This window comes from Cynocephalus volans, chromosome 6, assembly GCF_027409185.1.
Source record: "Cynocephalus volans isolate mCynVol1 chromosome 6, mCynVol1.pri, whole genome shotgun sequence".
Taxonomy (NCBI): Eukaryota; Metazoa; Chordata; class Mammalia; order Dermoptera; family Cynocephalidae; genus Cynocephalus; species Cynocephalus volans.
The window spans coordinates 67,744,394-67,757,784 of record NC_084465.1 but is presented as its reverse complement, the minus strand read 5'-3'; positions in this window follow the sequence as shown (position 1 = coordinate 67,757,784).

The window sequence follows — 13,391 nt, the reverse complement described above, 5'->3', positions numbered from 1 at the left end:
AGGGGCTCTTCCCGGAGAAAACGCTTAAAAATCCTGGGCTGCATTAATTGATTGGAAGCTCTTCTCTTCAAAGCCTGGACATGGGTGTCAATGGTTCAAGGCTATTTTGGAGGCTTTAGGTGATTAGAGTACTCTTCCTTTATAGATTTACCCACAACTCCTTCTGTCTTTCTATATTTTAAAGTAGGAATTTAGCACACTTGCATCTGAGCCATATTTTGCAAAAATATGTTTCTGTTGACATCAGATAAGAGTTGAGTTGTGAAATACAACTCTTTAAAGGATTAACCATGCTTCCAAAAAGGCTCTTTGTTGTGAGATTTGCTACCAGATGGGAAATTCTAGGCTCTGGATGTTAACAGTATTCCCATGATTGCAGAAAAATAGCTTCATTTTATGTAAGCAAAATGAATACATATGTAAAACACGATGACATAAGTAGATATGCAAATGAGAATGGGAAAACATAGTTAAGTTGCTTATGGATTAGAGAAACAGAACTGAAAAAGATTGTTTGTTAATTAACCCGAGCATGCCTAGAAAATACTATCTCTGCTACTTACTTTCCCAGCATGGTTTCAGGAGCTGGGCTGGTATGCAGAAGTAATATTTGGTACAGTTCCAACTCTCAATGATGTTATAGTCTTGGAGAGAAGTAGTCTTTGTTTTAAAGCATTGGAAAACTGCTCAGTGACATCAGGTGTGGCAGTAATTTTGAAAGCAACAGAAATGTAGTTTGGACTGGAGCAAGTAGAGAAGGCTTCTGGGAAGAGGCAGGCCTTGTACATTGCAGAACACTTTTTCTCTGAGTGTAACTTTTGTTTGGGGGCCTTGCTTTGACAGAGCGAGAGACTCTCTGGCTTTCGACTCCTATTGTACTGGCCTCACTCTCCAATTACTTTTCTGTGTGTGTAAATCATGTCCCTTCAACTGAAGTGTTTGTTATTCAAGAGACTCATACTTAGAGTCTACGAGGTGGCTTGGTGCTGTGAGTGCCCTGGTGAAGAATATGGTTTCTGCTCTTGAGAAAATCATAGCACAATGGACAGAGTGTGGTTATTATGCTTCCTCTTTGGCTTTTAATATACCTAGAATAGAAGTTTCCACTTCTTCTTGCTGATCTATATATTAATCTTTTCCTTAAAGAAAAATATCTTTTTAGGTTGATCCATAGAAGATACTAGCATAAAGTATTTACCCTGTAAGAATCCTGAGCTGCTGCTTGGTGGAGAAGGTTGAGGAGTCAAAAGGTGCATCTGCAGGTGTGAACAGTGTGAATCTGTTTCGAGTTTAGGGTCCAAGCAGGACGTAAATTTCCTTCCAGAATGGCCTTCACCTCCTTCTCCCATTGTAGAAGATGCTGATTGGTGACAGGCTTCATCTGCAGCGGATTCCTGGCTCTCAAGTATAAAAGGACAAGGGACAACTGCTTTACTTCATCTAGTACATATTTATCAGTCACCTACTATGTGCAAGACACTAATACAGATGTGGAGGATGAAGAACAGAGGCAAAGGCCCTGCCCTTTAGGAGCGTATATTCTATTGCAGGAGACAGAAAATAAACAGATAAATAAATACATAATATGTCATGTAGTGATTATTGCTATGAAGAAAAATAAAGGTGCATTGAAGAGTAAGGGGGATTGAGAGAGAGAGAAGACAAAGGGTGCTATTTTGATTGTGGGGCCAGAGAAATCCCATCTGATAATGTGAAATTTGGCCAGAGACCCCTAGAAAAGCAAGGGATTGCAGAGCATGTGGGTCTATGGAGAAGCTCATTCCAGAAAAGTGAGTGAATTAATGAAGGCTGGACTGAGGGACTGTCCCATAAGCAAAGAATGTGGCTCTGCGGAAGGCTGGCATGGCTGGTCACCCCCTCCTCCAGCGTGGCCACACGGGTCACATTTCTCTTCTCTGATTGGGCTTTTTACTTCCTGATGCTGTTTGGATCCTTATCACTCAGCAAACCCATGGCTTGTTCCTGCTCTTGCTTTAGGTCCCAATGTCAATGTCACTGCTTTAGAAAGACCTTCCTGGACCACAGGATTAAATGTAGCCATGCCCCTTCTCAACATCACCCTGTTTGCTTCCTTCATAGCTCGTAATGTTAACAAAATCTCGAATGATTTTAACTATTTAATTGTTTATTAAATTTCAGCTCTGTGAGAGCATGGACTTGACCTGTCAGGATGGCTGCCTTACCGGAGGAATCATACATTAACTATAAATACTGGCACCTGCGGGAAAGAAGATAGGTATTCTGCATCAGGCGGACCCTGCATGATGACTGAAGTCAATATTCTGGGGGGTAAAACAAAGTAAGCAGCACCCTTAAAGAATTCTACTTTAACAAGATTTACTTCTGCTAGTCTGGGTGCTACATTATATCTTCCAGATTTGATCCATTGACCCCTTTTTATTCCAACAGAGAGAATAATCTGGTTCAGACTATATTTATTTTAATGTCTACCCCTAGTGTGTCTGAATGGATTAACATACGCCCAGTGTGAGATTGCTTAGAGAAAAGGTACTGACATTTTGAAACTGCGAGATTCAGATTTTGTTTAAATGATGCATTGTTCAGGCATTCATTGCATGACAATATGAGAAATGATTTTTCCTGCCATTGCTGTCAGGTGGTCTGATTCACTGAGATATGGAGGAGGTGGGGAAGGGTGTACCTATGGGGAGAGAATTGAACTATGAATGCGCTGGTTTCTCTGAAATCAAGTGAAAAAATGAAATCTGATTTTGTGTTTGTTCAGCCACTGGGAAAGAACACAGCTGTAACAATAATCCATTTGGGACAGACGTTTGACTTGAATACCTTCACACTTCTGTGAGCTGTGACTTGAAGTGGGGACTTCTCCCTGGCTGCCCACTGGCCTTGGGCCCTCCTCCTTTTGGGGCGAGCTCAGTTCACCAGCAGAGAATAAAACCCAGGGTGCCTGGACTTTCAGCAGGGAAGACGAGGGAGGAACATAGCCCAGAAGGAGGAGTGGGTCTGCTTTAAAAACAAAAAAACAGGAGTGAACCCATTGAAATCAGTCTTTCAATCATCCTATTGAAAGAACAAATCTTGCTACATGAGAAAATGATGTGTTTGTAAATAACAAGATGAGTATAAAATAACTTCTGAAGATGGACAGAGCTCCTGTTTCAGTGTTGGCAAGCTGCTGTGCAGAGAATACAGATGGCCTCAAATCTTTCACCTCCATAGACAAAGATGGGAAAGTGATTTAGTCTGCTCTGGGAAAAACAACAACAACAAAACCCAAAACAGCCACAGAAGCCACACTATCTGCTTAGTTCATATTTTGAACTGAGAGCACTTTGGCTTCTCATTAGTCTTACCAAATGGTGTTTAACCCTAAAATAAGTTTTGTCATCATCATGGCTTAATTTTGTTTAACACCAGTTTCTTCCTTCCTCTTCCATTGCTGTCAATTACTGCACTGATATGGTAGCCAGTAGCCACCTGTGACTATTTAAATTTAAATTATTTTAAATTTAACATAATTAAAAATGTGTTTGCTCAAACATTCCCCCAATTGCAACTGCTTAATAGCTGCAAATGGCTGCTGGCTGCTGTCAGTAACAAAGGCGGGTGTGGGGCATAACCATCATCACTGAAAATTCTATTGAAATAGCACTGCTGAAGAAACTAAAGGCATATGTTGAAAGGCAGCAGGGTACAAGAAAAGTTTTCAATGTAGTTTTTAGCCAGGGAATAATTTCTTGAACAAAATTGCATATGGAAACCCAATATATACAAATGATAACTGTGGAGCTGTTCTTGGTGCTGTGGAAGTGGAAGCTTCTGGATCCCTGCTCATTCACCACCTCTTCCCCCTTCACCATAACCTTGCAGGTGATTGCAGCGCACAGATTGAAAATCTCTAGTGCAACTGGGAAGGCATGATCCTGGGGATAAGCAAACCTGGGTTCGAATCTTGGCTCTTCCCTTTCCTAGTTTTGTGAACTTGGCAGTTCATGGAACTTTCTGTGAGTCAGTTTTCTTGTTTGTAGCATATATCACCTATCTCAGAAGGTTGTGAGGGCAGGTTTCATTTTCTCATCTTTCAGTTGAGGAATCAAAGCTTGACAAGCTGTGTGCCCGCCAGATGGCCACCCGATGAGTGAAGGCCAGAGCCGGGACCCAACCCGGTCCTCTCTCAGTGCCATTTCACTCCACTGCTCTACAATTTCCTGTTCAAATTGAAATTTTTCAAGCCAAACCACTTTTTAAAAAGCAGCTGTCTAGATGTCACTTATGATTTTTTATTTCCTGGACCAATGTAATGTGTGAGTACTTCTAAATGTGTTGAAGCAGAAGTTGCCACCCGTGAACTAGCAGACACTGTTTGAGTCAGATCTTCTTTTGATACCCTTCATACTTCATTGATATGCTTTGCACGCAGAGGGTGGGAACTGAATGCAATAAGCAAAACTCCCTGACTCATTGTACTTACTCAAAAGAGAAGGGGTATTTTTCAAAAATCCTCCTTTTGGGGTGGATGGGAAGCCAACCTGAGTGTGAGTTTGGAGAACACATTCCTGTTTTATGGGGCGGAGCACAAACCTCTGTCACTTCTTACAACTGATGGCTGTGCAGGGAGAGTTTTGACAGAGACAGCAGATGGTTTAGTGGCTTTCAATGCTGAACTGACTATGAAGTGATTTTAGTGTAGGATAACCAGGAAAAGCAGAAATTTCATGATTACCAGAAAAATCTTTGCTGTATCTGAGACACTACTGGCCTGCCTCTTGATACCCTCTTGCTTTATCTCCAAGTGGGAATTTCTGTCCTAGAGTGGTCTTGGAAACTTTGTCACTGGAAGAGCGCGACTTGATGGCCGGAAGCTCCTGGTGAAGACTTGAAATGGCCCTGTAGGGGAAACCTGGGGACCAGACTCCACTGCTATCCTCAGTGTGTGACTTTGGACAGGCCTTTTAACATCTCTGGGACTCAGTTATCTCTTCTGTACCTTGCTCAGGTCTATCACTTTTTACTTTGTCTTTTTCATTTGTTAAAATCCAGTTATGTCACTGAGGGTGAAAAGAAGAAAATAGTAAAAAACAGTAAACCATGGCTTCTTTTTTGGAGTGGGCATCTCCATGCTTCCAGTGTCTCTGCTGGGCCTACTCACAAGTCTTTCTGATGTGCTTGTAAGTGAGGATGTGCTTTCTGAGAATGCACATGGTAAAACTTGGCCTGGGAGAGCAGAGATAGCAGCAGATGCAGCCAAATGCCCTGACAGCTCAAGCAGCGTCAGAGAGACGGCTGCGTTGCCCACAGTTCTCCTGTCTTCTGCAAGCCGGGGGGAGAGGCTGGAGGCAGAGTTAACCATCTTCCTACCTTCATTCTCCCAAGCATGACTGATCCTGTACTCTGCTCCTGGATGCCTTTCTGACATCACAGCTCTGATGCTGTAACTTTTCTCAACCAATCTTTCAGGGACTCCTGTATGATCACAAAACGAAGCCCCAACCGTGCTGTGTGAGTTTACCATGCTATCTATTTTCCTTAGTTCTAGCTGCCTAGAATTCCTTGGCTTTCCTCAGTGTGGAGGAAAGTCTGTGGTCCTTGGCCCCCCTCTCCTCCCTAAGTCTTCGAGAAGAAAGAGGAGGTTAGAATTGTGATCCAATGGTCCTTCCAAGGTACCCTCTACCACTAGATAATGAAAAACTATTTTTGAATCAATGAAATAATTATCAATCTCTAACACCTTAGTACAGAATATCTTATTAAATTCTCCAGCCTGGTCCAAAAATGGCACAAGACAGGGGACAGGGCCAAGAAGGGCATGATCAGTGGAGATGCTTGAGTGGGTGTTGACTGTGTGTCCCAGGGATGTGCATGGAGTGGGGACAGGGCATGGCAGAGCAGCGCAGGGAGGAAGAAAGGTGGCGCTCTTTAGGTGCCTCACGAGTTTTCCTAGAGTCCTGTCTGTAAACTTCATGATCTATCTTTCCTCAAGAAATGTTTATTTTATGTGGAGCACTGCATGCCCGAGACATTTTTAGTGTTGCTGCTTTGCCAGGCACAGCTATCAGAGGGAATTTCCAGGTAGAGAAGCAGAATTGAGAAAAATCATTTCAATTGTATAAATGAAGCAATTCTGCTACAGCATCATCCCCTGGGGTGCTTTGAGAGAAAAAATGTTTATTTCTGTGATTTCAAGTCCAGTGACTGTTTGTTTAGGGTTTGAGAGAGCTTATGTTGGACATAAAAACAAGATAGAACTAGAACTTTCCTGAGAATGAGCAAAGAAATGGATGCATGGGTTTCAAGTTGCACAGACAAAATTTTGGAGTTTACTCTTCTAAATCAGGAGGATTGTTTAACCTCTCTTCCTATTGGCTGGCTGTGTAGAAGTTACCCATTGTATGGAAAGTTGCCCTGACTGGACTTTGTACAGTCTCCTCAGAGAGATTAACAGCCAAGTTCTCTAAAATGTTTTTTGGACCAATTAATGAAGTGCAGATGGAAGGAGTGTATACATTTTAAGTCCCTGTTATTTCTGTCATGAGGACGACTCAGGTGTAAAAACAAAGATTTCTTCCCAATGTGAATTAGGGGACTCAGCCTTCACAGTGTAAGCAGAACAAAAATCAAAGTTTCCTCACGAAAAACTGTCCTACTAGTGGGTGGCACCATTATCCACATCCTTTGTTGCCCACGGCACTGCTGATAATAAGGCTAAATTTAGTGAAATTTCGTGAAACTGACTTTGGGACTCTTTATAAATTATTCAGCCAGAAGTATATCTCTTTTAGTTTATTTTTAGCTCACAGCAATAGTTGCAAGGCTTCATGCTAAAAGATTCCTTTCATATACTTATTTCCAGTAATATTAATAGCAGTTATAGTAGTGCTGGTAGCAATAACCACTCATCTACTTCTGATGCTGTGATTCTGTGAACCCCATTACTTCTACTGCTCCTATTGTTGTTGTATCATTAGTTGCACAGATGTTGTATGTCAGGGGCTTTAGGTATATGATGTTGAATGCTTAAAATCATTCTGTGAGATTAGTAATATTACTCTCATTTTATTTATTTGTTAGCAGCTGGCCAGTGTGGCGATCTGCCCTTGACCTTGGTGTTCCAAGGCTGTGCTCTAACCAACCAAGCCAACCAGCCAGCTCCTGTTGGTTGTTTTATAGAAGAGGAGACTGAAGCTCAGCAAAGTTGATGTATCCAAGATAGCAAATTCCTGACTTGGAATTAGATCTTAGATGCATCTACCTCCAAAGACCCCACTTTTGTACCAAGCTTTGTCCCTCATCTGCCCCTCACAATATGGCCATAGCTCTGTAATTCCTACCTACATGGAATATGCATCAAAGTATGCACAGCCCAAGAAGTGTAAACTTCAAAGTACTATGCAGGAAGTCTAGATGGTTGTCCAAAAATGGTCTGTTTCCTTTGTGTTCACTGACTCTGGCTTGTCTTGAATGCGTCAAAGTTATCTTAATGCCATTTCAAAGGCAATTGAGGGAGCATCCATGGAGATAAATTGCGCCTGCAGCCTGTTGCTGAAGCATATTAAGCTCTATTCATGGATTTCCTAGCAACCAGAGCCCGATGACGCACGGAGTCAGTGAACTTGCGTTATGCTCATGTAGAGAAATTAAATCACTCGGATTTTATTATTAATATTTTTAGAAAGCCTCACTAGATTAGCTGTTTGAAATGCATTGTTATCGGAGTTACTATCAGCAGCTGGTCTCAGTCACATCGGAAGTCACTAAGGACTCTGTTATTTTCACAAATGCTGCAGTGAGAGATAATCTCCATTTTAATATTTTTGACAATTAAGGATTTCGTTGGGAAAGAAGGAAATTAAAAATAAGAAAGTTTTCTCTAGCAGCTTGTGATCTTGGCAAAGTTCTCAAACTTGGGAAAAACATACTATAAATGAGCAGTAGACTTCCTGGTGAGAAGAGACACCCGGCTGGGTAATGAGGCTCACTGGCATTAAAGGGATGTGGTGAAACTGAAGAACGCAATTTTAACAAACCCAGCTCTTCACAAGACATTTTATAAGGGTAGTCGTGGAACATTTTTCCTGTTAGGGTTCACTAAACACTGTTTTACAGGCTTTGAGAACATCCGAGTTTGTTCTTCATAGTTCCAACCAGCCTAAAGTGGTGCAGGCTTTTCACAAGTTCTCAAGTTTTAATTTGTTTTAATTTTGGACATAAGAGTCAAATAGACATGTGGTCTGCGGTAGTGGTATAGAGGTGGCATGCAAATGCTTGGTGAAATACACACAAGCATGCACACATATAACCGATCATTCAGAAATGTCAAAAACTTAAGGATCTGGATTCTGACCTTTGTTCTTTATAGGAAGTACCTCTAAGGCATTGAGACTTCTTAAAGAAACACATTTGGATTAGATATCTAAATGTTTTAAAGTGGTCAACTTGAGTAGACACTTAATCTGATGATTCTACTTTGCTTGTAATATTTTTAAAACTTCAATTTTAGAATTGTCTTTAGTGGCACATTAAACAAAAACAAAAACAAAACACCATTGATGATGATAAATTTTCCTTTGAAAATGCATTTTATTTGTGCTCCTGGAGTGATGATTAAAATTGGGTATTGGTCATTAGTGTCATTATGAAGATGGAAACGCATTTGGGAGAACTAATGCATGAATCACAAAATGAGCTTAGGTTGTCACAGCAAATGAAACCATTGCGGTGGTAATCTGAGGGGTCATCTAACCCCTGTGTCCCTGATGAGGTATCAAAAACCATCAGAGTAAGAGTCACTTTACGTGGAAGTAGTTGCTTATGTGATCTTCATGAATTATACATAGTATTTCTAGGTAACAAATGAGAACCAGAAAGGTAAACTGAGGTTTTTCACAAATGCTTAAGACATACTTGCATTGGGTACCTGGGACTGAAAAATTAAAGAGACATCCCGTCAAGTCTCTGTAAAAATTATCTAAGATTTCTCTGCTATAGCTACTTGTTTTTCATAGAAATAGTATGTATAAGTGAATATCAGAGTATTTGTTTCATACGTCTATTACCCTTATTTTAATTATCTCAAAAATAATTTTAAGAGTCTTAAAATAAAACCTTTAAGAAAAGGGTAGATAGGGCTGGCTGGTACAGTTGGTTAGAGTGTGGTGTTATAACACCAAAGGCTAACAGACCAAGGTTGAGGGTTGGGATCCCCATACTAATGAGCAAAACAAACAAACAAAAAGCCAAACAACAACAACAAAAAAAGAAGATAAGAAAAAGGTAGATAAATAAAAGTAGACATAGGAAAATACTTATGCCAGAAATTCTAAAAACTTCCTAGCAATCAAGATTACCAGGAAATCATTATAAGTGACCTAATCTCATAATCTGATGTGAATAAGTATTTCAACTTTTCAAGTGCTCCAAAAGGAAGTCTCCACGAGAGTTTTTGTGTAACTCACATTTAACGACATAACGTATAAAATTTTGGTAGAAATTTTACAAAAAGTAGGGTTTTTTTTCTTATCTTATATAGACAATTGATAAAAGCAAGGGCATAATGTTAGCATCAACAAAGGCATAGATCTGGGTTCTTTAGGAAAACCCCTGGTTTTGACCTGTGACCAAGCCATTTTGAGCTTGGACCACGGCTGGCTGAGCTGCCAGATACATGGACCAATGTGTGTACAGGCTGAAGCCACAGCTCCTTAAAGCTTCTTGGGCATGGTGTGAGCTGCTCTCTGCCTGTTTCCATCGCCACCACACTGAGGAATGTGATGTGCTCAAAAGAGAATCTTTGGAACAGTAATGGATAAAACATGCCCCATAAAGCACCCACTGGCATCCCCAGGTCATGGTGGGCTATCACAGCTATTATCCTGCTTTTAGCCAGAAGAATTCTGATTCTACACATCACTTTTCCAGGTGAATAATTTTTACAAAAGCAAAAAGTTTGGAAACCACTTTTTTTATAGGCTGGTGTCATTGCTCTTGTGGAAGAGTTTGGAATAAAGTCTTGCTTCTTTAGAGAAATGAGCTGTTTTCAGACACTTCTGCACTTTCCAAAATCACTGATTATGCATGGATTTCATGTCAGTGTTAGTTTAACATTTGATATTAATGGCCACCTGTTGCCAGATGGGAAGTGATGATGGTGTCCAATGAAGTGTGCTCTTACCAGTGCCACACACAGCTCATGGGACTGCTTGGAGAAAACAGACCTCAGTGGTTTCAGCAAAAACTAATTATTTTGGAATGAATGTGCCTGTTTTCCTCCAAGTGGCTAAATGTCAATAAATTGGAAATAACTTGTTTTCCTAGAGAAATGATATTAGCACAAATTCATATATACAAGTACGTGTGTGTGTGTGTGTATTTTCGAGTCAAAACAAACTATGAATATTATCAACACTTCTGGCAATGGGCCAATTCAAAGGAACTTTTAAAAATCTCAGTGAAAGACTGATGTCTCTAGAATGTAATTGTGGATCATTGGGTTTATCTTTTCAGTGGCCTTTGATAGTAGGTTTTCTTTAAGAGTCTATATGAGGATAACTGAAATCATGATACGTTACAGAAAGAAGGGAGTTTAGAGTCTCAGTGGTTTTGCTGATGGTAAGAGAAACTTGACTAGCATTTGCTAGCCAATACTGACCAAAGCAAATAGTAGAAAATGATGAAATCTAGTGTTTCTTTGACTTCTAAAATTTGCCTAGACCTTTTGAAAAATATTTCTGTTTCAAAAAATCTTTTACAATTATTCAGAATTTCAAATCTTAATCTAGACAATATATAACTCATTCTTTTTTTATGTAACACCACCACTCTTTTGAATGTATTAGTTGTTTTGTAATTTTCATCCTCTGATCTTCATATTGTTGACATAAAGAAATTTCTTCACTCCTTGTTTTAGCCTGTGAATATCCAGAATTGTGTTCTTAAAAGTATAGAGCAAGAAGTTTAATCAAAAAATCTAATGCAAAATGCTATTCTTTTATATCATTAATCCCTTTGATAATCTTTGATAATCCCTTCCTCTCTATTAAAAAGTTGTAGTTGAGATTATTACTATATTGTGTTTTCCCCATTTTCATCTTATATTATTTCATAAATTTCTATGAATCTTCATGGCCTACACATGTGATTTAAAAATCTACATGATGTATGTCCATGTTAGCAACTTTTCCTTGCTTAGCCGTCATAGATTTTTCATAAAATGAGGGTTAAATGTTAATATTTGTAAAGGGCCTAGTACTAAATATGAGGGTACTTTAAAATGTTTATGGAAAAGTAGAATTGAAACGTGATATGAATCTTTCCCTGAACTTTTTGAAGTACTCTTGTATTAATAAGGGAATTAAAATCTGATTAAGAAGAAAACCAATGCATTTTCTAATTATGTATGTTTCTCATAGTAAGTGCTAAATAAATATTTGTTAAATAAACTGTCTTGTTGATAATTTTTCTTTTTAATAAGTTTATATTATAAATAGCACATACTAACTATTTTTAAATATTAACTTTAACATAAATATTCTAGGCTATTTCCTTGGGATATGACTTCCCCAATAGAAGTGCCAGGCAGAGGCTCTGCTTATTTTAATAGCTTCTGCTTTGCACTATTCTCTAATCTATAGCAAATCTATAGATTATAGTCACTAATAAAGCAATTAGTAATGTCCCTCTTTCTTCATTGTTCCACCAACTTGAGTTTTATAATTTTTACTTATTTTGCTAACCTGTCAGGCATGTTTTTGGACTATCAAGAAAAGCATGGGACATGAAATTTCTGCATCAAAATTACTTGGGGTGCTTGTTAAAAATTCCGGAAACCCAGCTTTCTTGCAGATCTATTTAGAGAGTGCCTTGAGGTAGGATCTGGAAACCCCCATGTTGAACAAGATTTCAATGCAATTCTTAAGCACTCTAAAGCTTCAGAATCACTGCCTTATAATTATCTTAATTTGTTTTTCTTTAACTGGAAGTAAAGCTTAGCATAATATCTTAGACCTGTAGGTACTGTAGAGAACTGACGGGTTTTTAGAGTATTAAACAAATCTCTCAAATCTTTGCTTTCTTCCCCACATCTCTCTGTAATTCTCTGTTCTAAGATAGTGTGTATGATTATCTCCTTTAAGCTAATTTGTTGGTTGTGGTTTGATTCATAGTTTCTAAGAGGACCAGATGTTAAGAGAAGCTCAAATCTTAATATTTTAGGAAATACACAAATTGTGATTTCATCTGATTTAGCTGTTACATGCCTCCTATTACTATATCTTTAGAAACTAGTGCTAGAAAATGAAATGAAAGAAGTGGTCATGAGGTCATCAGAAAAGATTGGTTATACGTTGGCAGAAGAAATAGTAGCTTCCTGGGGAAGAAATAGAAACTCAATACCCCGGTTAAATAAAATAATTAAGACTATGGAATTACCAAAGACTTTTTCATATTTTTAGCATATGAGGGTATATTGTAATTCATTAAGACAATTAGGTTTAATTCACTCTACCTCTGAAACATCCCTGTCATTTTACGTTAATAAGATATCAATTGAAAAATGAAAAAAAAAAGTAGAAATATGTGTGTGTATGGGCAGGGATGGGGTGGGGACAGGTGTCAGAAATGAAGAAAGTTCAGCAATGTGAAATGATTATCAGTGGAGTCAGAAAAATGATCATCTAAAAAGATATTCACAAAGAAGTAAGTTACAAAATCAATTTATTATGCAACTCTATCGTGGGCACAGCTAAAAATTGGTGATTTGCTCTTGCACCTCTTATACAGTCTTCCTCCCAAAATAAGCCCAGGCAGTAACGTGTAGAGTTAAATTAAAATGAAGAAAGATAGCAATAAAATGATATACTATTGTTTCCCATCTTGTAAAAGCAGGAGGACACTTCCTGTAAAATCAAGAGAGAAAGAGGTTTATTTAGGAAGGATTCTTCAGGAGGTCATTTTGAGAAATGGAATTACATTATGGAGAAAGAACGCAAAATTACATTTTACTTTCCCTTGCTAAGTGGAAGCTCACAGGGAGAGGAAGGGAACACATTCAATACCTCCTGTGGACAGAAATGGGGCTGGAGATTTCATATAAGTTTTCTCATTTAATTTTCCCCACAAATTGGTGAGAAAGCAATAGCATCCACATTTATAGCTTCCAACAAGGCACAAAATCTGAAGTATTTGGGAATCCTGCTCGTGTAAACACTTAACTCAATCCTTCAACTTGATCCTCAGAGCTTTAATCTACTTTCAGTTCCCTACTGTATCCCCCACCCATGAGTCCTCATGTCTTTTTATCCTCAGAGACTGTCAATATTACTAATGACTACATGACTACAGTGGGTGTATGTGTACATGTGTGTGTGTGCACATACTGGATATAATAAGTTTAT